We start from the raw sequence: 23,445 nt of genomic DNA, 5'->3' as shown, positions 1-23,445 counted from the left end.
CTCACAGAGGCACATCATCGTCCTTCCCCCCGTAGCTAAAGCGCCAACAAGCTATTCATCAGTCTTCATCATCTTTCATCATTATATGGTAATCCTCCGTGCTCACTCTGGGTCTGTCTTGACAGCCCCCTGCCGTGTCTCTTTCTAGTCCTGTTGTGTGGTGAGTGTGCCATCTTGATTCACACATCCTGTCAGTGGTTCATAATCCCTCCTTTATGGAGACAGAATAGCACACCACTGGCTCTCATCAACGCCTAACTCCAAGGCCAGATCTCCGCGCAGCAGCCTCACAATGTGTCCTCATTGTCCGAGCACCTCTGCCTGCAGTCCACATCTCACCCCAGCATGACCCCCCCACTGTTGCCCAGGCTATTTTCCAATATTATTTATGCAGGGGCTCTTTTTAGTCCTCTCTAAGCTGGCTTTTTCAAGGCTTTTCACTGAAAGGCTAAAAACATACAAATCCCTCCCAAACCCCTCCAAAAAAACCATATGGAGCACTATACCTTAATCAGAGCAGTCAAATTGTGTGTGTGTGTGTGTGCGCGCGTGCGCGTTTGTGCGCGCTCACTAATATTAGAATAATCCCCAGTGATTATGGGAGTGGTTATTAGGATGAATATGGCAGCAGGGTTGGGTCAGGCCGAGCTGAGCTGAGCCCAGGCTGTGGTGAGAAACAGATGTCAGTTGACCCACATCTGCCGAGCATGCTGGGACATTGGAGTGTCAGGTCGCGGCTCTGATCACCTCAGGGACACAGTACATCTGGGCCCCCGAAAGATCATTGGCTTTTTCTCTTGGTTCACAATGTCCCCTGAAAGCTGTCTCTCTCTCTCTCTCTCTCTCTCTCTCTCTTCTACCTGTCTGTTTCTTAGACACACAGATAAGCACACAAACACACACACACACACACACACACACACACACGCGCGCGCACACACACACACACACACACACACACACACACTAATACAAATATTTCTGGCATCAAGAACACATTTCAGACTGTGATCTCGAGATCAGAGGTTTTTCGTCGACCTTCCCTAGTGGATTGTGACCCACACTGGTGAAGCCTGAGGAGGATCGAATCTTAACACTCACTGGTATAAAAACGCTGCTGTTGAACAAGAAACTTTGGGTGAAGATCTGGCTGTTAAAAGTATCTAACCAATTCTATGTAGTAATTGAAATATGGAATATGTACATCTCTGCAGCCATCGCTCCATACAACCAGCTGGGCCACGAGACGGCATTAAAATCTTGGTTTTAATTATGCTTGATTCTATGATTTATTTATTTATTACTTTTTAACTCACGTTATTAACTCACGTTATATGTTTTTGATATTGCATAGATTTTGTTTTCTATCATTGCACTTCTTATCCTTTTTTTTCAAGCTTGTGTTGCTTTTCTTTGCCGTGATTGCAATGGCTCAACTCCTGTTGTTTTTAATGTGCGACATTAATAAATCGGACTTGACTTGACGTGTAATTACAGCCGCAAGATGAACAACGCTTTGAGGAATATGTTATTGAGATTATGCAGAGCTACATTTTTTTTTAACCTATGAATAAAACACAATTTATTTGTGACTTGAAGCAGAGAGATGTCTTTTACAAACTGTCAAACATTAAGTCACATAGGTTCTTTCAGCATTACACACTATGGTTGCTATTGTTGTTGAGTTTTCCCTTTTGGATCTTAGTCTTCTGGACCTCAGAGCCATTAAGCCTCTGAGACATTACATGTCTAACTGCTGCACTCAGACGCAAGAGAACATCTTTCAAGAAGTACATTTACATGAAGCCGTGATTATTCAGATTTTACACTGGACACATTTTGCTCTCTTTATTAGTTTTGATATTCTTTATGATCTGGTGGTTTTGTATTACGTTTGCATAACATTACATCACTGTGAAACTTAGAACAAAATCGTTGTCTGCAGTACAACGGGAGGACAGATACAACACAAGCTCATGTTTGAGGACTTCTACAGTGGCTGCCACTGACAAGAGAAAGGAAAAGCACAGATTTTTCCTATGGCCAAACCAAACATTGTGGCTCTACGTTATAGCAGCATTTACTTGAAATGATGCGGTAGACCAACACTAAGAATCAGCAAGCACTAATTGAAAACAGCTTGCAGGAGTTCTGGTGAATTCTGACTGTGGGATTTTTTTTTTCTTCTGTGTTATGATGTACTGGTCATTCCTCTGTGTTCCCATGAGGCCTGAGGGGTTATGGTCCTAGATAGCTGGAAGATGACTCATACGGGCCTTTCTCGCCATCAAATGACAAATTCACACAGTGTCGTATTGCCTACTAAGGAGAGGGACATCAATTTTCCCAAGCTCCGACAGCTCCATGGTGAAGCCCAATTTGAAAAGTGAATAGTTGCAATTTTCACTGCCTGTTACAGAATGGAGCAAACTTCACGAGGTTACACAATCACATGTGGGTTTGGGTTTCTGTCGTAAACAAAGTCAAATGACATCATCGCAATTCTAAATACAATAAGTAACAAGCTCGCAAACAACTTAATCACTAAATCACATCTCTCTCCCAATGTCTGCGTGTCTGTCTCTGACCTTTTCTCCTGCCTTTCCATCTCTCCTGCTCTCTCTCCCCCTCTTTCTCTTGAGCAGCATTGAGGCCCATCTTTGTCATCCCATAGGGCAGAGTGGTTTGATTGACAGCCGAGTTCAGCATCTTGACACAGGTCCGCGCCCCCGTCATCATCGCTGATCGTCCCATGCTGGCCCTCAGAGTGACAGCCGCTTGCAGAGCCATTTACTCCTGGTGAAGCCGGAAAAAAGCAGCAAAAATGATCACATGGCTTTCACCGACTCTGTTGTTGCACTACCCTCCTTCCTCTCTCTAACGTCCTATGCATAACTTGTTTCATTAATCTATAACAACCCCTGTCATTTCCTGTATTAATCACCAGTCGTTTTTCCTCTCCATTCCCTGATTCCTCTTTGACATTTTTCTGTATTTGTCGCTTTCTTCCTTTTTCTTCTTCTTGACCTCCTCCAGTCCTCTTTCTTGCTCTCTCTAGTATCTAATACAGACAGCTATTAATCTAAAGGAATCTTCTGGATCTTAATTAGGGTAATTACTGTGTTTGTTTTAACTTAACACTGATGACTGCACTTGAACTATACTACCTTTGAGCAGGGCAGAACAGATGGGGAGCTCAGTAATCTTTTGGCGTCAGGGTGGAGCTCTGTGATTTTTGAGCTGAATGTTTGTCAGCTTCATTTACCTTGCAGAAGTGTTTTGCAGCAATTTCTGCAAAGCCTATTCCTTAAAGGATCACCGAGCCTTTTAAAGTGACAGTAATGTGACAGAAATGAAACTGAAATAGCTATTTGCACAGGCAAAATGGCTGATTTGTGACCAAAATGAAACATCAATTTTTGGGGGGATTGACACAGAGTGAATAGGCCCGATAAGCTTCATACATTACCCTTTAATACAACATATCACGTTGTCTGAAACTGTCCAGCAATGTCACAGTGTGTTGCATTTGCCACAGGACTGTTGGTCTGTAGGAATTATTCGCTGTGTTTACACTATATCCTTGTTCAACGTGCTAATTTCTAAAATGAGGACAGACTTGATATAGTAGTGAGGGCATAGGAACAGCTAAGATACTGTGTAGAACCCTCAAACTCCCAGGCCTCTGGTAGAGGACCCGAGCTTGAGGAAGACACACCACCCGCCGTGGGAGGGGGTGAGAGGGGAATTTTTTTTTTTTTATATATATATATATATGTATGTCAGTCACTGGTTGCACCACCAGTACCAGCAGTTGAGACCAGTTACAGCAAAGTAAAGAGTGGGAAAGTATGACTAAAATACACACTGCAGCAGAACTATTTTTTCTCTGCTGTCCTGTTTTGTTAATCATCACACGACCTCCTACATTAATCTCGCAACCCTGTGTGAAAGTCCCAACACCAAAGTAAGGAACTGCATTACAAAGACCAGAGTGTCTCTTCCTATCTTGTAGATCACAGTTTGGAAACTCCCAGGCGTCAGTAGAATGTCATTTGAGGAAACATTTAGAGTTGCTCTCAGTTTGCAGGCATTCGCTTTTTTACTTGTTCACGTAATTTTATTTCTACTTTCTGTCTTACATGGGGCTGCCACGGGGAAATGCTCTGCAAAGACTCTCAATCTGACACAGAGACTGTTAAATGCACTGTAATGTGACAATACGGCTATGAGCAAGTTACAGTACACACGTGTGTTTGCGCAGAAAGACAGGAGGGCATCAGATGAGTACAGACTGTTTCCACCTGCCAGGTGCCTTGTCTCTAATCCCCCCTCTCTGTCTGATTAAACACACACACACACACACACACACACACACGCACAACAAGGTCATCTCTCTGTCAACCATACAATAGTGCTGTGCACCCATCTGGCCTACATCCAAAATACTTCCTCTTTAGGGAGCAAATAAAAAAGGGGAAGGGAGCTAGCGCGTGGGACCTGAGGTCCAGGTCAGATGTAAGAATTAAATTGATGTTGTATTATAATCTAAACTTTTGCATACCTGGCAGTGCTGCGGACAGATAGTCTTTGTCACTGAGAGAAGACACCATTTGAGCTCATTCCTGAAACACTGAGCTCACTTCAGTGACCAAGATCCTCAAACACTACTTCCTTTGTATGATATCAAAAAGATCTTTCAAGAACAATGCTATGCGCCACTACATTTTCAAAACCGCTTTAAACACCCCTACCCCATTGAACTTTTTTTTTCTTCACAATGATGAAACTTATTTCTTTCGCTCTGCTTTTACTTTGGTAGTAGATACGCTTCCCCTGTGAGTCATATCACTCTGACAATATTTTATGCCGGGAGTACGGCGCTTTGATATCTGGAGGATAAGAGGGCTTTGTAGAGGCAGTGACAACCATCCTCCTCCTATCTCCTCCTCCACCACCTCCCACTCCTCTGCTTTTCCTTCCCCTGGGGAGGTTTAGCTTCTTCTGCCCCCTGTGACGGCTTTCATGTCTGACGAGGTTCTGCGCTGGCGAGGTGAGGATGAGGTCAAATGACTTCAAACGTGGTGCTGTGGAGCATCCCATTGTACATGAATAAAGATGAATGTAATGATGTTTGTGTACACTGCGTTATTTCCCCTTGTTGAAGATCCAGAAACAGAAAATACTTGCACACTATAACATAATATGATGGATTACAATATCATATGTTCTGGATGATAGTCTGTGCATTAGTTGCAGTATTTAGTATCACAGCAGAGAGCTGTATACAGTATATTCCTCATAAATCCTAGATACTGTGTGTGGTTTGATCCACATTATGATAGTGGAGGAATTCCATGTGGTGCCACGCTGTCTGCGCCGTCTCCTCTCCCCACCTGTTGAGGCTGTGATTAGATACTGTCAACCCTCAGGCCATAGCCATCGCATACAGGTAGAGCACAGTCGGGGCTACAGCTTTCCCTTATGTTGTGGGGATGGGAGAGAACTGGTGAACTCCACAGACTGCAGACGGCGCTGAAAGTTTGTGTCACACTAATGAGCAATCTGTCAACAAGTGTGCGCTACAGGGAACTTGGAAAAATGAAGAAACATTTGAGAGAAAAAAGAAGAGTAGATTATATGGCAGAAACCCTTGTATTATGAATTCCTCTGCCAACCACACACACACACACACACACACACACACACACACACACACACACACACACACACACACACACACACATCACAATTATAACAATAATAATAAGAGCAATGGAATAGTTACAGAATTCTTTTGTAGATGCCAGTTTTCTACCTGTGACTGTAAGGACCAGCTCAACATCTATTTACTGTCCTTTGAGTATAAGTATCTTTGTATCATATACATTTTACTAATAAACATTATTGTTCATGAAACTGACAACAATTTGATGGAGAAGGAAGACATAACTTAACTGCATACATTTGTAGGAAAGGAGTTCATTGAATATCTGCTGAGGTTATGTTTAGAGCTTCAACAGTTATTGGATTAATCGATTGGTAATCGATTATTAAATTAATCGCCAACTATTTTGATAATCGATTAATCGGTTAAAGTAATTTTTATGAGTAAATATTCTCTGATTTAAACTAAATATCTTTGGTGTGAGGACTAAACAAAACATCATCTTGGAGTTTCGGGAAACACCATCGATATTTTTCACAATTTTATGACATTTTATGGACCAAACAACTAATCGATCAATTGATATTAGTTATGTTTTCAACTGTGTCTGTCTGTGGTTGGTGCTGTTTGGCCTTGATGGCTTCCTGTAGTTTACACTTGCGCAGCAGGAAGTTAGCTTGAAGTTCATCATTAGCCTATTCTGTGAATACATTTTCTCAATAATATTGCTGTAAATTTCAGACTTGACTGGATTCGTTTCCTTCGCCGCGGCATAAGAGAACCACGCGGACTTGTGCAGTTTCACCCTCGTGTTATTAAAAAATGCATTTGAGGAATTTAAATAGCCAGTATCCAATATCAACCTGACTTCCTCTTGACGGAAAAAAAAGTTTGCCGCGCCGTGTTCCTCATGGACTTGTAAAGATAATATTACACAGCGTAATGTGGCCTGATAAAAAAAAAGCAGCCTACATATATATATATATTTAAGTCCAAAGGTGTAATGTGGTCAAACCTTTTTTTTTCCCCTCGTGAAACTCCGCCATGCGCCGGACGGCCTGACTGACGTCATGGACCCTGAACAGGTTTGTCCTGCAGATACTGAGTTGTTCTGTGATGTGAAGTGGATTATAATATTTCTCCTCAGGTTGTAGAGTTTGCCCCCTGTGTCCAAGTTGTGGTTTGTGTTGTCTTCTATGTTTGTTGTTAGCAAGAAAGGAGAGCTCTCTGCCATGCTAACAGTTTCCCAAAGTGAAAACAGAATCTGATTTGAATCATGTTTCAACGAGCTATATTTAATTTCTGACTGACTGTGCCTCTGCTGGTGACAGATGGAGCACTAACTGTGACTTCAACTCGAGCCACAGTTCAGTATTTATTTGTCCATAAACAATGCTGCCACACTCCTTTTTTTTTTTCTCTCTTTTTTTTTTACTAGAGTGGAATCTAGTTTTTAATCTAGCAAATCAAAGATGCAGTTCACCCAAATTACAAATAAACATATTTCCCTAACCGCGTAGATTGCAGGGCAAAATGTGATCTGGGTAACAACGGAGTGTTTCATCTCTAGAAAGAATTCAATTCACCTCCGCCGCGTTGGTGTGGAGGCAGACATTGCAATGTTATCACAAAACCTCTGCACATAAATCATCCGCTACATGCCACGAGGTGTAAGTGGGAAAATATAGGTTTGTGTAATTTTAGCAATCCAAATGCTTTAAACATAACTGCTTTCAGCCCAAAGGCACCATAAAAGAGCTATATATCACTGAGCCTGCAATCTCCGGCACAGGATGGCTCTCGGTTGTGCACTGAAGGGGCCCATCCTGCGAGCAGGGAGCCTGACAGAGTGGGCTTGACCTTGGGCTGAGGTTTGTTGTGGCGCTGCGTCTCTGGAGGGCTCGTCTGGAGGTTGGCTGTGCTCTTGTCTGGGGCCGCGCTGCTCTCTAATCACCCTGACACTGCACTTACAGGGCTGACAGCCATGGCGCCAGAGAGGCAGCGAGAGAGAGATTGTACACGTGACGCGGCCCACCTTGGCCCTCCACTTGTTCCCTCTCAAGATATTCACTTTCTGCTGATTTTCTTGGCACCCACAAATCCCCGCTCCCTTCATCCCCTCTGATGCGGCCTGACAAAACATCTTAAGGCCACAGAGCACTGACATGTTACCTCTTAACTCCCCTGATCCACTTAATAATGCATAATGCATGCCAATGGAGGAAGCAGAGCAGTGGAGCAATTGCAGGCCTCCACATTTGTGCCGTGATCGATCTGAAACCTAAATCGCATGCACAAATTTTATGCATCCTGTTTGAAAAATAATCAGGGCTATTATTGAGGCTCAGGGCATGGGGGGTGTGTGCGCACCATGAAACATAAACCCAAAACTCCGTGAGCAAGGAGTTGTGTGCAGTCATAGCTTCATTCCTTTACAGCCTGTATCAGTGAGCCGAGGCGTCACAGCCGGCGCCCTCTGCTACTTACCTAATTAGCTCTAGGAGCCCCTGCATTATTAACAGACCCCCTAAATCATTCAGAGGGGCCCCAATGTGTGTGTGTGTGTGTGTGTGTGTGTGTGTGTGTGTGTGTGTGTGTGTGTGTGTGTGTGTGTGTGTGTGTGTGTGTGTGTGTGTGTGTGTGTGTGTGTGTGTGTGTGTGTGTGTGTGTGTGTGTGTGTGTGTGTGTGTGTGTGAGGGAACACAGAGGAGGTTCGGAGGATCACTGCGATAATGTCCCTCCCTATTCACGACATGTCAGCCATAATTATTCACCCTGGGAAGACACGGGTCCAGAACACTGGTAATGGCACTCTTCTCATCCCCTCCTCCGTCTCCTCCTCCCGTCCCTCCCGTCCCTCCTCTCCCTTCCCCCCTCTCCCACTGCCTTTATGACTGACAAGGTGCTAGATGGCTCCGACACACTCTATAGATAGACAAATAGTAGAGGATGGCCGGTATTGTTCGGGAAGAATGTTCATGTTAAAAAGGTCATGTGTTAATGTGGGAAGATCAGCAGGAAAAGATGGATGATGTTTGTTTTATTGTGAACATGGATCTCATTAACGTGAGGAGCTATGTCACTTGTAGGCCTCATTATGTTATATTACATGTAACCTACTCATTGTTTTAGAGTTATATCACTGTGATGATAGCGTATGTGTGTCACTTAGCTACTTTAACCCCTGCCTGGCTCACAACTGTGGGCGTTGAGCAGCGGAGCTGCTCGACGAAACAAAGGTAGTTTGGGAAACAAAATGCAGCTGAATCATGTTCAGCGGAGTGCGGCTGTTTTCTCTGGGTTTAGCAGCTGGAAGTGGTTTGGTCCTTTTGTCAGCAGAGTCAGCAAGACCCAAATGAAAAGTCAATATACATCACTTCCCCCCTCTCAGCCAATAGCTGCTGTGTAGGGGGTGATATTGTTCTGTATGAGATAATATTTGGCTAGGCTGGTGACCAGGAGCTCTTCTTGCCCTGGTAATTCCACATGTGTTTACCGGAATGTGACTGTTTCCTGAAGCTCTGCAGTAGCTCTGGTATGTGGGTTGAATTCCAAAACATTGCTTTCTACTTTGTGGCCCAGCGCGATCTCCCACATACAGTAGATTTTGTATTAAGGACGAGGAACGTGGAGACAATGAATCGACTTTTGACGGCACAGAGAGCTCTGACGAGCAGCGCAGAATGATTTTTGCAATTTATTTGGTTTTTGTCAGTGAACAAAGATGTATCGCGGTGGTGACATGTTGTTTTTCTTCCCACAAAGCAAAAATCTGACATTCAGCTCAATTCGGTCAATTTTGTAATTGTGTTAAATTGATGGATTGTGAAAGCAAGTGAATTGTCTGCAGTGGGCCTTACTCTAACGCACAATTCAGTAGAGAGATTTTGCAGAGGGATGTGAGAGTCTTTGCTCCGGTCGTCTTTCTCTGCAGCCTTTCTCTCGTACATAATAGTGTTTGCTGGGTGTTTGGGGGATTAGATTGCGCGGTTGCATTTATTACTGTGGCATGTATTAACATGGAGCTGAAATAAGTTTTCTATGCATTTGGCAGATCAAGACATGGCATTATTAGTGTAAAGTGTTACATTGTATGGCCTTACTGATGCTGACCAAAACTAGTTTAGCATTTCATAGCACTGCCATCTCCAGCGTTGGTGATTTATGGCTCTGGCGCTCACACATGACAGCCTTGGACATAAGCAAGGCAACAAATAGCTTTAAAGATATCAGTGCTTGTGTCTAAATGGTCAAAAGATGTTTGACGTATTGCTTGTTTACATGACAAAACAACCTATGCAGTTTAGCAAATGTACAGTATCTATGAAGGCCTACAAGCTCTGCTGAAACAGACAAGGGAGACAGGCAGCAGTTACTGTTCCTCAGAAATGTTTCCGCATATCCCCGCCTTGATTTTGAGATGGGCGTGATGCTAAGTAGATTACAGGCTTCTCGCTAAAGTTGCAGGATGGAAAAATATGGTGGGAACGGTAATGGGAAAAAGAATTAGACAAGATAAAAGTCTCAAGATGGTGGGAGAGTGAGTGAGCGAGAGAAACACTCCTTTACATCGTTAATCTGGTCTCTCCCCTCCCCCTCCCCCTCTGTTTCAATTAAGAAAATTACTTCTTAGTTCAATTAACAATAATTCACGCTTAACTGAATAAAGTTTATTACACAATCAAGGCGACAACAGAGCAAGTGAGAGGGACATGCTCACACTTACACTCACAAGTGCACACATACACACACACACATGCATGCACGCACACGCATGCAGAGGGGCTCCTTTTCGCAGTGGCTGTCAAGGCCCCTGATCTGTTGACCCATGTGGGCCGGGATGATCTGTGGTTGGGGGAGGCAGGACGCCGGCGAGGGCCTGGCGCTGGGGGTCGGGGGCGAACAATATTGTTAAGGGATGTTAGGGAGAAATATGTCATCACGCTCTTAGATGGCGGGGGCTTCTCTATCCTCTATCCCTGGCCTCAGGGAGCAGCTTGTATCACAGCGATTAGCTACCAAACACAGACAATAACACTCGCAGCCACATCGTCATAATCGCCATTACCACCACCACCACCACCACCACAAAACATGGCAAGCTACCATTTCTGAAAACGTGCTCTTTTATGCAACTACAGATGAGCCGTCTGCCTGTGAACATTTAGAAAAACGGAATTCGTGCGGCATAGAAATTGTCCTCGTTTGCATTTTTATTCCACTGACAAGGTGTTCTTTGCTTCAGCCGTGGTTCATCCTCCTTTGTTCCATCCCTCCTCCTCCTCCTCTCCCCTCTCTTTCCCTTCTCTCTTTTCTTTCTGCCCCCCTCTGAAATGATTTACGCTGCAACAATTATTGGGTAATCTCCACTGTCATTACTCTTAACATCTGCTCTGTCACAATGCTAAGGGCTTTTGGCTGTGCTCGGCGACAGTTATTCTATGTGCTTACAGTTCTGTGATGCAGACACACAACCCCCCCCCCCCCCCCCTTATGTGCTATCTGCATTAGAGAGATGAAATGGCTTTTATATGAGTGGTAGCAGTGTGGTGGGGTTATTTGCTCTTGTTGGTGTATACGACTAAGAATGTGACTTCAGGCACTTCTGAGGTATCGAGAGGTCAAAGGTCAGTTGGTGATCTGGACTGAAGAGTGGAAAAGGATCAGCTGCGGCGAAGCAACTGATTTTAATTTTTTCCATTTAAAACTGACAAAACTGCCACCCACTGTCTTTATTTCCTCTTATGCGTCCTCCTCGTTCCCTCGCGTGTTTCTGTCCGTCTGTCTCTCTGAATGAATAACAAGCAACCACCCAGCAGACAGGCAGTTAGGCAGGGTAACCTTTAGCGAGCAGGGAGAGGAACATTCAGAGATTTCCATCAGATTACCCTCTCCAGTTTCCATTGTGTGTGTTGGGCCCCTCCATGAAACACACACACACACACACACACACACACACACACACACACACACACACACACACACACACACACACACACACACACACACACACACACACACACACACACACACACACACACACACACACACACACACACACACAGCAAATTTGAACCATTTGGTATTCAGATAACGGCAAACAGCTCAGATCTGCTGGAACAATAAGCAACCATTTGCCCACCTGGACTGAGCTGCACTCAAGACGGTCCTGATAGTTGTCAGTTCTTTCACCGCCCTCTCAGTTGCCAGTGTGGGTTTCCGTCTTTTTTTTTTCATTTTTTTTTTCAAGGACAAACATTTCTAAAGCGTCCCTTCTGATTCAAGTTTTACCTTCCTCTCTCCTCACTGCTGAGTGACCTTCAGCGTCTTTACAAAATCGGATATCACTCAGGAGTACCATACAAGATGAATTTGTGTGGACGTCACAACCTGGCAAGCGTTACAGCTTGCCTGTAATGTTCTCTGTGCTCTGAAGCAGTTGTGTGCGAGTGCACATTAGCGTGTATACTTTCTACGTTTTATCCCAGCGAGAGGAACGGAATAACACCGGTCCAGTACTGTGTGATTGAGATGGATGACCTGTTTTATTATCGGTGTTTTCTATGTATGTGTATGGGTGCATATGTGTGCATATAATCCCCCAGTGCTGAGGCAACACATTGTGACCCTAGTTGTATTTGGCCACCAGAGGCCATGCTGGCAAAGGCTGAAATGATGATTAAGGACAGGGGGGCTGAATGGGAAAATGTGGATTAATGAAGCTCAGATAGAATTAATAGCCATGACATCCCACAACAGCGGAGCCGCTAAATGAGAATATGTCGTGGGGCCACCAGAGTCTCAACGCTTGTTTCGCTTTCAAGGTGATGCTAGGAGTGAAGAAGACAAAGCTGCAGCCCTCAGTTGAATTACCCCGCTTGTCCTTTCTTGACAGCAAATCTCTTTCCGGCTGCTTTTCTACTTGAAAGAAAGAAAAAAATCTAATGTCAAATCTATAGCATAGAGATAAGCAGCACAGGTGGATACAATATATGGGAAAATCTGCAAAGGAATAATTTAGTTACTCTTCAGCTGCCACATGTTTGGTTCTCAGATGTTAGGTGCAGCAGCAGCTGCAAAGAGTACAGATTCAACCCCCTGAAGTTTTACTTTGGCTGTTTGATGATAACAGTTGCTGGACCGACTTGTCTTCTCTTTGATTGTACCACCTGGTTCGTTGTTCAGTTGGTGGTCTTTCACTTCTACCTCCTGCGGGCTACAAACATCCCAGCTCACACACACACACACACACACACACACACACACCTGGACAACTTATTAGCATGTTAAGTCAGGAACCGGAGAATGGTTTAGCTCCAGGTGGCGATCAGTTATAAATGTGTGATCAGTTCTGCAGGTAAATGTTTACCTAAGACTGGTTAGATATTACGCCCGGAGGCCTCCACGCCAAGTATTTCTAACAGTTTGTAACTATTTCTAACAGCGATGGCTGACGTTAACGATTCATTTGTTTAAGAACTGGAAAAAGTGCAAACAAGCAAAGCAAAAGTTACTGTTTCGGTGATCACACATGGAACAGTATCATTTAGATATTTAAAAATTGTGTTTTATTTGGAAAGAAAACTATTTTTTTTATATTGTTGGATATTTTGCACAACAATGGATAGTAGTACAGCACATTGTTTGGTGTCTTCACTTTGTTTGAAAAAAATGTGAATGTTTTTTTTCCTTTGGAGCGTGAGAGGGACAGTAGTCAAAGACAGACTGAGAGATTTGGATTTAAAATGTATAATGTAGTTTATTAACCTACTGGTCTTTCCTCTGATGCAGAAGATCCTGCTAAACCTGGATTGATCAGCTGCTCAAATGACGGTGCTGCGTTGAATCGACCGACATCCTGGTCTGCACTTAAGGTACACAATAAAAGATTATAGCATTTAGAAAATGCCAAGAATGCTCTTTTGGGGAAAATACAAACTCTTGATGATCCTGATCCTGCTCCTTCGCTTACGCTTGCCGTTCACACTACTCCGGAGTCTCCGGGTGCCCAAAACAGAGATTTTGAAAACGCTGGTTGCCCAGTCTTAGTTTGAAAACTCTGGGGCTGCGTTTAAAAAAAAAAAAGTTTTTAATAAACAGCAAAAATTGAGATGTTTGGAAACGAAGACACAATCACCAGCATTTGCTTCCTGTGAATGGTAATGTGATATATGTTTTCAGGTGTGTTAGTATGGATGGAGATTAGAACTGATACAAAGTTCAAACGCTTGTATGGATGGAGAATCGTTTCAGTTTTAAAATGACATTTTAAAATGACAACGTAGTCGTATGGATGTGGCCCCAGAGTTCAGGTTTAACAGCTATATAGGAATCTACAGACTGGTATCATTTTCTTTCCACTCCTCTCTCAAGGACCTATTCATGTTAGAGAATGCCGCCCCTATTACGCCACTTTTTTAGTATCTCGAGCGTTAATGTGACTCTGAGGGTGGGTGGTGTTGGGTTGGGGAGGACTCAGAATGAGTGTAACAAGACAGAGCAAACGGGCTGAAAGGGGAACTGAGATAGCGGGCATTGACAGGATTGAGCTCCCAGGTGGGGTGTCACCCTCAGGGGAGGCAACAGTCGCTGACAAAGCTGTGTATGTGTGCGTGTGTCACATGAGAAGGTTTTGGCAGGTTGATTTCCTCGGGTTCTCTCTTCATGAATGAAAGACTATTTGGTTATTCCACATGAGAAACCACTGCATTGCAGTGGGATTGTCCTGGGATGTTGTCATGATAGTTTCACAGTTGTTCATTATGGCAGAAATAAGTCAGATACAGAGTACAGACATGAAGTCATTTAACGAAATATTAATGACACTGCACACTTAAAGGTTTTTCCTGTCAAATGATAAGGATAAGCTCTCCCTTGAAAATGAAATCAATAATCATCATCCGCCACACTGACTGACTGGCCTGTTTCTTTTACAATAGCTTTAGTCACGCAGCAAGTGTTGTTGACTTTGTTGCTACCTTCCCATTGTGAAAGGGTGACCTTCCTCTTTCTCCCACTCTCTGTTCTGCTCAGCTCTGTACATCTGTGTCTGTTTACCAGCCTGCCAGTGTCTCCCTCAAACTGAACTGATGAGTGCAACTCACAGCTGCTCCTCTCTTGTTTCCCACTGCTAAGGTTGTGTGTGTGTGTGTGTGTGTTTGTGTGTGTGTGTGTGTCATTGTGCTCGGCGGTGACGGCGCCATGCTCCCAAATCAAAGACGAGCTACCACAACACAGCTCTGATCACAGAAACAAGTAAAGTTTAGATAAAAGGAGTGAACACTGCTTCATGTTCTACTTGTTTCCTTCTGTCGTCTTCACATACTGTATGTGGACACATCAAGTGTGGACAAGTTTGTTACCACACTTCCACATCCACCTGTGTCACCTGAGCCTTTTGACCTGCATTCCTTTCTTTCCTCTCCTCCATATTTTATCCGCGCGAGTCATTCCCTGCTCCGTTTTGAACAAAATAACAAAAATGTTGTGGTCGCATGGTAATTTGTCAGAATGGCTTTATTCTGCACCTGTGTGTAATTTTTTTATGGTGTACGTTGTGTTTGGAATTAACTCTTGAGGCGTATTTTAAGAGGGCTGGTGCTCACAAGAGGTGAATAATGAAAGCAGGATGTGTAGAGTTTTCAGGGAGGGCAGGGAGAGGTGAAGAGGGAGGAGGTTAAGTCTTCAGGCGAGTATAGGATACCAGCGAGAGCATGACATCATCAGGACAGGTGTTGTTTGCTGCTGTTGTCCTGGATTTTGGGTTGAGGCTGTTTGACTGTCAGCATGAACCTGTTGGACCTGTTTCGGACCCTCGGGAAAACTTCTCCTCTCAGGCAGTGGGTGAAAGTTGGGCGGTGATACGTTTGAGTTTGAAACATGACAAATTAGAGGATTTAGAGTGTGTCATCATACAGTAGCTACACATCATTGTTTTTACTCTTTTTTTGTTTTAATTTTGATTTGAGATCTTTAAAAATGTAATCCATTTTCATTTACCACCGACTAAACTACACTGTGTCAGCTCTATTAATAGTTTTTTCTGTTGATAGACAATAAGTCAAGAGCAGAAAATCACAATATTGGAGAGGGGCCTGGATAGCATCATATCATCTCCGGAATAGTTTGCATTGCATTTGGTGCGCAGTGAAGTTGTTTTTCTTACTTGAATTGTGGAGTCAACGCACCTGCAAACATCAGAGTGGCTAATCTACTGTATGTATACATTCTAATCTACATACATTCAAACAAACTTCAGGGAAATGGCTTAGGTGGAAGTTTTCTAAGTCTCCTATAAATATTTCTGTAAAAAAACACTTTCTCCTTTAGGTAGAGTGCAGTATTTCGTATTGGCTGTCAGTGCTGGTGAAAGGGGTCTTTGGAAATTCATTTGCAATTAGGAAATGTAAATCAGACAGGTGCTGCTGGCATCTATCAGAGTCGGTAGTTGTTTTACCTGAGGCATCTCAGCTCCTCCCTTTGTAATCTCATGCACATGCACAATTACACATTTGAACACACATGCACGGACGCCAACACAACAAGGTCACCTCCATGCATCACCTAGGGTCTTTCCACACAAGTCTGAGGAGACTTTGGAAGTGCTGCATAAAAGGAGAAGTAAACTTTTTATTCACAAGACGGAATACAGAGTCTGCTTGGTTTCTGACTGACATATGTTCACTGTGTGTGAGGGAAGAACTGGGATCAACACTCTCCACACATAAGGAGAGGTGCAGCTGCTAGATAGCATTACTTAGATTGTGTGTGTGAAGTGAGGGAAATAGTGTGTGTCTGTGTGTGTTTGTGTGTGTGTGTGTGGGGGGGGGGGTGCGCACACAAGGATGCACACTTTTCATGAGTGTGTTGGTGGAGTGTGTGTGTGTGGTTGTGTGCAAGAAGAGGCGAGTGACTTCACACAGTCGAGTAGTAATGAAGCGTGCCAGTGTGGAGAGAGTGGAAGTTGAGTGTCAAACTGGTGAAGAGGAAGGAGGAATCGGCAGCATTTAATTTCCAGTATGTCACATTTCCACCGCATTTTAATCACCTTTATTAATGCCAAATACTGAGTGCGAGAGATGGATCTTTGTTTCCGAAAAAACTGACCAATATGACAAATGTGCAAATTTAATATTTGGACTGTGGACAAGCAACTTTTAAAAGACAGTTTTTAATATTCAGATGCCCTCCCACACGCGAAGGCACACGCCGACCACATTGACAAACACATACGCACACAGTGTTTTATGCCACTGGCAACTGCCTTATTCCCACCAGCTGTCTGAATGCATAAAACCCAGGCTTGTTGTTAAGTCTGGGGCTTAAAAGCGCTGCCAAAAAGAAAGCTGGGCAGGAATAACGGCATTAATTCTGCGATTTGAGCCACTACTCAGACTCAGCATTTAAAAGTGCTTAAAACTAGCAGCTGGTGTCAACAAGGTAATAAAAGCAGGCAAGAGGGATCACTCTGCCTGACTTGTGTTGGACAGCGGCACGTCCATGTTAGTTTAAACGCCAGCGATGCAGGCAGAGAGGAGGCGATGGCACGGGCCACAGCCCGCCATACTGCCAGAGAAAGACAGGGCAGTTAGGGTAATGTGAGATAGTCAGTTACATTTTATCAGCTTGTGTCACGAAAATATAATATACAATAGATCAATACTGGCATGTCACGCCCTCCCTGTTTTGTTTCCTGTTGTTGTGTTTCCAGGTCAGGCTGTTTCTCAAATATCTACCGAGGGCTCTGCCAGTGACATCACCCTCACTGCAAAGCCTCCTTCCCCTCCCCTCCCCTCCCCTCTCAGGTGAAAGGTATCATTTTGCCACAGCTCCTGCCAAGTCAGAAGTTGGAAAACTTTAATTTCCCTGGCTCCAGAGACTGTGCCAGAGCTTTGATATCCATTACCCATGCCTCGAAACAAGATTTGATGTGGACTTGGAGTAAGGCGAAGCACTCGGCGGCAACATTAGCCGACCCCAGAACCCCTGTATCATCTTTCTTCCTGTCTCTCACTTTCTCCTGTTCGTCATCTCTCCTTTCTGGAGGATATCCTCCTCAGCAAGGTTGAGATTCCTGTTAAAAAATCTTCATGGCTGGACCCGGGCCACAAAGTGCATTATGATCCACCTCCGCTCGCCACGCCATTAACTTGTCCTTCATGATGTGGCAGCGCCTTGTAAACACCTCAGCACTTCAGCACTCGGCCTCCTCGCCTCTTAAATGCACACGCCCCAGTCTGTTAAATATCTTGACTGTCCTCGGCACTTTGCACCATTGCACATCCCTTGTAAAGTGAAACTCAGCCTGTTAGTCAGCATGGGCATTCACACATCCTGACCACACAGAATGTGATAGAAATGATGAACAACTGCCACTAAGAAATTGTTTTGAGCTGTTTTCTCAAACCTTGAGTTTGCGTGAGTGGGTTCAGAAAATTCTTTTGCAAAAGATTATTCAATCGCAATTTCCCTTTTTCTTGTGAAATGTTGGATCCTTACACATCTTCAAGAGCCAAAAGATCCTGCAAATATAACAGTTCAAGAAACGAAAAATCACTCTTTGGTTGAACCCGTGATGAAGGTTCACAAGAAGACGTTGGCCTCATTGTGAGACGCCACAATCCAAGAAGGTTCGGAACCACTGGTAAATAAGGTTGTGGTATTTTTTTTATATTTTGGGGCGAATTATTTAAATATGAATTTTAAGTATAGTAGTGATGTTTTTGAAAATCTACATTGAGCTGTCAGTCAAAGTGGAGGACAAGTGCAAGGTGTCCTGAAGGTTAATGGCTTAGGAAACGCTGAGCGATTTAAACACCATATGGATAGGCTCATCATCTGCAAGCTGTTCAAGGTTGAACCCATCCAGAACACTGTAGGATTGAGATAATAGCCTTCTTCGCCCAACTGTTGTTAAGCTACCAATCTCCCGTCGGCTGCGGAGGAACTGAGCGGACCCGAGACCCGAGCAACTTTCATTCTCTTGTTCCACTCTTCTCTCCATTTCCTAAATGTTTGACTCATTTTCTCTCATTCGTCACTCTGTCAGGTACACAATGCAGAGGTGTGGATGACACATCCCTCTTTGTTTCGTCCCTTTCACACCACCATCTTCTTCTTCTTCCTTTTTCCTCATCACCTCGGTTTCTCTTCTCTCCCTTCTACTCCTCAGCCGCACACATCCGTTGGAGAGTGGCTCGCCCTCAGAGCCATCTGTTTCCAGGCAGCCTGTGAGCGTTGCTGAAATATGTAGGGCCTAATTAATTCAACCAAATTGTTTTAGAATAGATTAATACAATAATGGCAGCGCATGAAAGGTTATTTCAAGTACACCACTCAGCTAATCTCATCAAAGGGTAGATTTCACTGCTCCGTACTCGCCGCACACCCAGCGACATATAGATCCTCATATACAGGAAGCCACTCTGTATGTGCTGGAAAGCCTCTCAGTGTGTGCGCTGTCTTTGCAATCAAAATGGAAAGTAATTATTAGAGGGAGCATTGATTGGTATTGTAGATGATTAAATGGAAACTGTATGCAAGTGTAATACAAAGACAGGGCTTTCACAGAATTCACAGAATTCAAAAGTGTGTATTTAAAATGTGCTATTTTATTTCATAGAATTGCACAAGAACAGACATTAACTTTTTATTAGCTGCAGTATAGCACCCACACTTTAAGAAAAGACCTTACAAATGTATGAAACCCTACATTAATATCGGCTTTATTCCAGTCACAGTGTCCTAGCAACAGAAAGAAAGGATCATAACACACAGTATGTACCTGTCTCCAGTAAATTATATATTATTGGTTGTAAAATGAACTTCCTCTCCACTATTAGAAGCTTTTTTACTCACTCATGACGACTGTGGTCTAGACCAGCTCTCACTGTAGTCATTTTCATTGCTACTTTTATTTTCTTGTGCATAATTTGTTGCATCTTGGCCTTTAAGGTCAAAAGGATTAATTTTCAGTATTCGTAGAGCCCAGAGGTCAAAGTTTGATTTTGAACAAGTAACCTTTTACTTTTAGATGGTGTCGCTGATCCTGCCAAGCTTCCAGCTCAAATATTTTGGAAGATGGATCTGTGATTGTTTTTCCTGTGATGGTTTGTATCGCCGAACAGCTGGCGATGCTTTAGATCCTGATGTGACCTCTAGAAACAAAACAATAGTCACACACTTGAAAATACTTTATAAATGAGATGACAGGGAAACTCATTATAAAGGGTGTCATTTTAAAGTGCTTGCTGTCCATATTAGGAAAATCCTTGATGTATTATTATTATTTTTGTTGTTGTTTTGTGATTGTCTATTGATCCCTGAAGGAGGAATGTGACCTTCCGGGTGACAAATGTCTCTCCGTTTCGTCAAACAGCTCACCCTGCTGCTCCCGTGCTCTCTTTTTTTGGTGAGAGGTTTTGTGTCAGTAGAGAATATCAGTAATATTTTTGAAGGAATATTGGTCTCTGGTGCTGCAGTGAACTTATGTCCTGTGCATACAGGCTCCTTATCTATACTGCTTATCCTCTGGCGGGTCGGAGGTGGGACTGCAGCCAATCCCAGCTGAGAGTGGGTGAGACGCGGGGTACACCCTGGACAGGCCGTCAGCATATCGCACAGACGCATACAAGACAAACAACCATTCAAACTTACATGAATACATGAATTCAACCATAAAGCCGATGACAATTTTAAGAGCAAGAGTCACATCTTTTAAACGGTGGCGGTCTCATTTGCGAATGAAACTCTGCATAAGCTATAATCCTATGAGACGGAGAGGCTGTGCCATCAGTCACCTGGACTAACCTCTGTAGGGAATGACACAGACAAGCATAAGTCACAGGGTTGTTGTTCATCAAGATTAATACCGGCTCGCTGTCCTCCCCGGAGAGGCAAACTAACAGATTCCCTACTTGACTTCCAAAGCCGGCTCCTATAGACGACTCTGGTTCATTAACGCGAGTATTATGGCTGAACCACTTGCAATTAGGAATGTGTTTAAGACAGAGCCATGCACACACACACACATAAATGCACACACATTTACACCAGTGGGTCTGGGTACACACTTGCTCTTACACCTACACCTACACAGACAAACACACACATGCACGCACACACTTGCTTCGCAGTTGCACAGTGTCGGGTGCATTTTTTAAGAGGAGGAATATGATAATGAACCTGGCTTGATAGAGTAATTAACTGGGCTAAATGGAAATCCCATGAGGTTCAGTGATAGTTAGCAGATGTTCTCTGAAATACATTAAAGACCAAACGTCTTGTAAAGGGGGGAAAATAGAGAGAGAGTAAAAGAGGGAGGATAGTGCCACTGTGGATAAAGAGAGTTTTTCTTCAAGTTAGGACAAGAATGAGGTTTGGTTTTCATTGGCCTAAGGACTTTTTTCCCGTCTCTACAGGGGGGACGAATCAGCTGATCAGAGTCATGTGGCATACAACAGTGGCAGAGCCATTAAACAAGATCAACGTCGAGCAAGCTTTGTTTTAAATAGAGAGCTTTTACGACCAGGGGAAATTTCTGGTGTGACACGCTTAGTTAAATTTGTTTTTGATTATGTTGTGTGGAATCAGCATGTTTCGAGTCAGGAACAAGCTAATAAATGTGAGCCAATAAATCTGGCAGTGGAGAGAGCGGAGCTCCTGATTTAATAAAAGCCTGTGACCTTGCAACATGATGTAAATTAGAGGGGTGGTGGATAATCAATAGTTGTGCCTTGAAACTCTGGTGTTGCTCCTGTTCCACATGGTTGCAGCCTTTGCCGTCCAGCAAGACGACATGTCTGCTGAATGTACAGCCCAGCAGTTGCTAAAAATACAAATAATAATGATTTTATCACAGACTATGCTGCTATAGCTGAGCACTAAATATGAAGAGCTATTATTGCCTTAGTGCTGGTGGAAATTATTTTTGAAGGCCTAAAAAATGTGATTGATTGAATCCCATTAACTTCAGGGGATTTTATAGTGTACATTTCTCATGTGCAGTACATATAACAATGACACAATGTCCCTATGTTCATTTTCCAATTTTGAATAAATGGCTGGCTTGCTAAAGCTAAAAGGCCAAATCTATAGCTTGGTGGTTGTCTTGTTTACAGCCATATCAGTGGCACCAGCAGAGGCAGATTCGCACTCCACAGCTAGCTAGCTAGCATGCTAAGTCACACTGAGAAGAGCCATCTGCTTCCCTTTCTGAACTTTAGAACAAAGACGCCAGGCTGTCAAAGTTTCCCTCAAACAGAGAAATGCACCCTGACTCAATCACCAGCAGACGCATTCAGACAGACCGCCGCAAACTCATACACACACACACACACACACACACACACACACACACACACACACACACACACACACACACACACACTCCACCCACGTAATGCACTCAATTTGGACTTGTTTCCTTCTGTTCTGGAGTCTAATGGACTTTTCCATTCTTAGTTCAGTGGCTCATCTGAGCAATCTAATGTAATTTTGGATATTTCCTCTTTTTGCAAACTCATAAATAGTTCCCTGAAAAAGAACGCACACAAAAAACCCTAAATGAGGCATGTGGTAAAAAGAATGAACATGCATTTGTGCTTGTGGAGAAGAACACCTGTTAATATTGTGCTTATTACTAATTCTAGTCAGTCCATGTTGTCAGTAGGTGTAAGGCAGCTGCAGGAAGTGTAATAATGACTTCCTGTTCTGTCCGCCTTCTCCCACCCACTCACCGGTCACAGCTGGCCATGTTGTCCTGCATGGACCAGCTCCATCGCTAATGGACCGGCACAGACACAAACCAGTGGCAGACTATTCATCCACATATACACATCTTACCAAGTTGTGCCCCAAAATCTGATCTGTCTCACACTCGTTCACATTACCTGATAAAAACTTCGCTGAGTGTTCTGCAGGTGACACTTAGTGTGGGTTAGCGTGAACTTCCAGTGACCTCAAACCTTAATTCACTGATCAATCAGAGAGTTCCATTTACGCCGCCCCTGCCTTCGTCTAATCTAATCTTTGTTTTCTCTTTCCAACTCCTGCGGGCACATACACACAATCACACATGAGCAAAGTGCAAAAACCCCCCAACAACCTGGAAAGCCTTTTAGCCGGCCTTATTTTGACATACATAATGTGTTCCAGAGGAGTGCACTTGACTCCTCAGCCAAGCTAATCTGTTTACATTAAGTGTGAAGAATGCCCGAGCCTGAACTCCGCTGCCCGAGCATGAGAGGACAGCTGATATCAGGCAATAACACTTGGCCTGTTTGTGTTTCTCACACCGTGAAACTGAGTGAATTATTAGCTAAGATGGTAACTGTCTATAACCTGACACGACGAAATATTACTGAGCCTTTGACTATCTGTAACACCTACGATGAAAACCTGCCGGCTGCGAGTTGTGCAGTGCAGCGTAAGCGTCACTGTCAGTAAAACATAACAGTTTCTGCGTGCAGATGTGGAACATTGCACCAGCAAGCTGCCGTGCAGTTTTCCTCTGTGCTGATGTGGAAGTTGATATATTGCGTTTCTCTCTCTCTGACAGCAAATCCAAATGGCCTGTGCTCTCTGATAACTTGTGGCACGACACAGAGGGAAGTTCTAAATCACACAGCGAGATCTGGTGTTTTTTACGGCCTGACAAAGATCCAATTAAGATTGAAATGCTGTATGTCAGTGGACATGCTGTATGTGGAGCGTTGCAATGGAGGGAAAACTTCTGTGCATTTAGCTTCCTGAGTGCTGTCATGAGCACTGGAAATCTG

General features: G+C 43.7%; 2 long non-coding RNA genes across 9 annotated transcripts in view; one reads left to right on the top strand and one right to left on the bottom strand.

Annotated features, from left to right (window-relative positions):
• Nucleotides 1-1,833: 1,833 nt before the first annotated feature.
• Nucleotides 1,834-6,920, bottom strand: LOC118285853. The gene is made up of 2 exons (XR_004785277.2): nt 6,684-6,920; nt 1,834-2,796 (listed from the first exon to the last, which is right to left on the bottom strand). It is a non-coding gene; the product is annotated as an uncharacterized LOC118285853 (long non-coding RNA).
• The window catches only part of LOC118285852, a 147,190-nt gene continuing 130,084 nt past the window's right edge, over nt 6,340-23,445 (top strand). For 7 of the 8 annotated variants that reach the window (XR_007032171.1, XR_007032176.1, XR_007032174.1 and 4 more), the window contains exons 1-2: nt 6,340-6,753; nt 13,460-13,542. This is a non-coding gene — a long non-coding RNA (uncharacterized LOC118285852). The remainder of the gene's footprint in view (nt 6,754-13,459; nt 13,543-23,445) is intronic. The other variant, XR_007032175.1, reaches the window with a different exon arrangement.

This window comes from Scophthalmus maximus, chromosome 15 (genome assembly GCF_022379125.1).
Source record: "Scophthalmus maximus strain ysfricsl-2021 chromosome 15, ASM2237912v1, whole genome shotgun sequence".
Taxonomy (NCBI): Eukaryota; Metazoa; Chordata; class Actinopteri; order Pleuronectiformes; family Scophthalmidae; genus Scophthalmus; species Scophthalmus maximus.
This window is presented reverse-complemented; position numbering and strand designations above follow the sequence as displayed.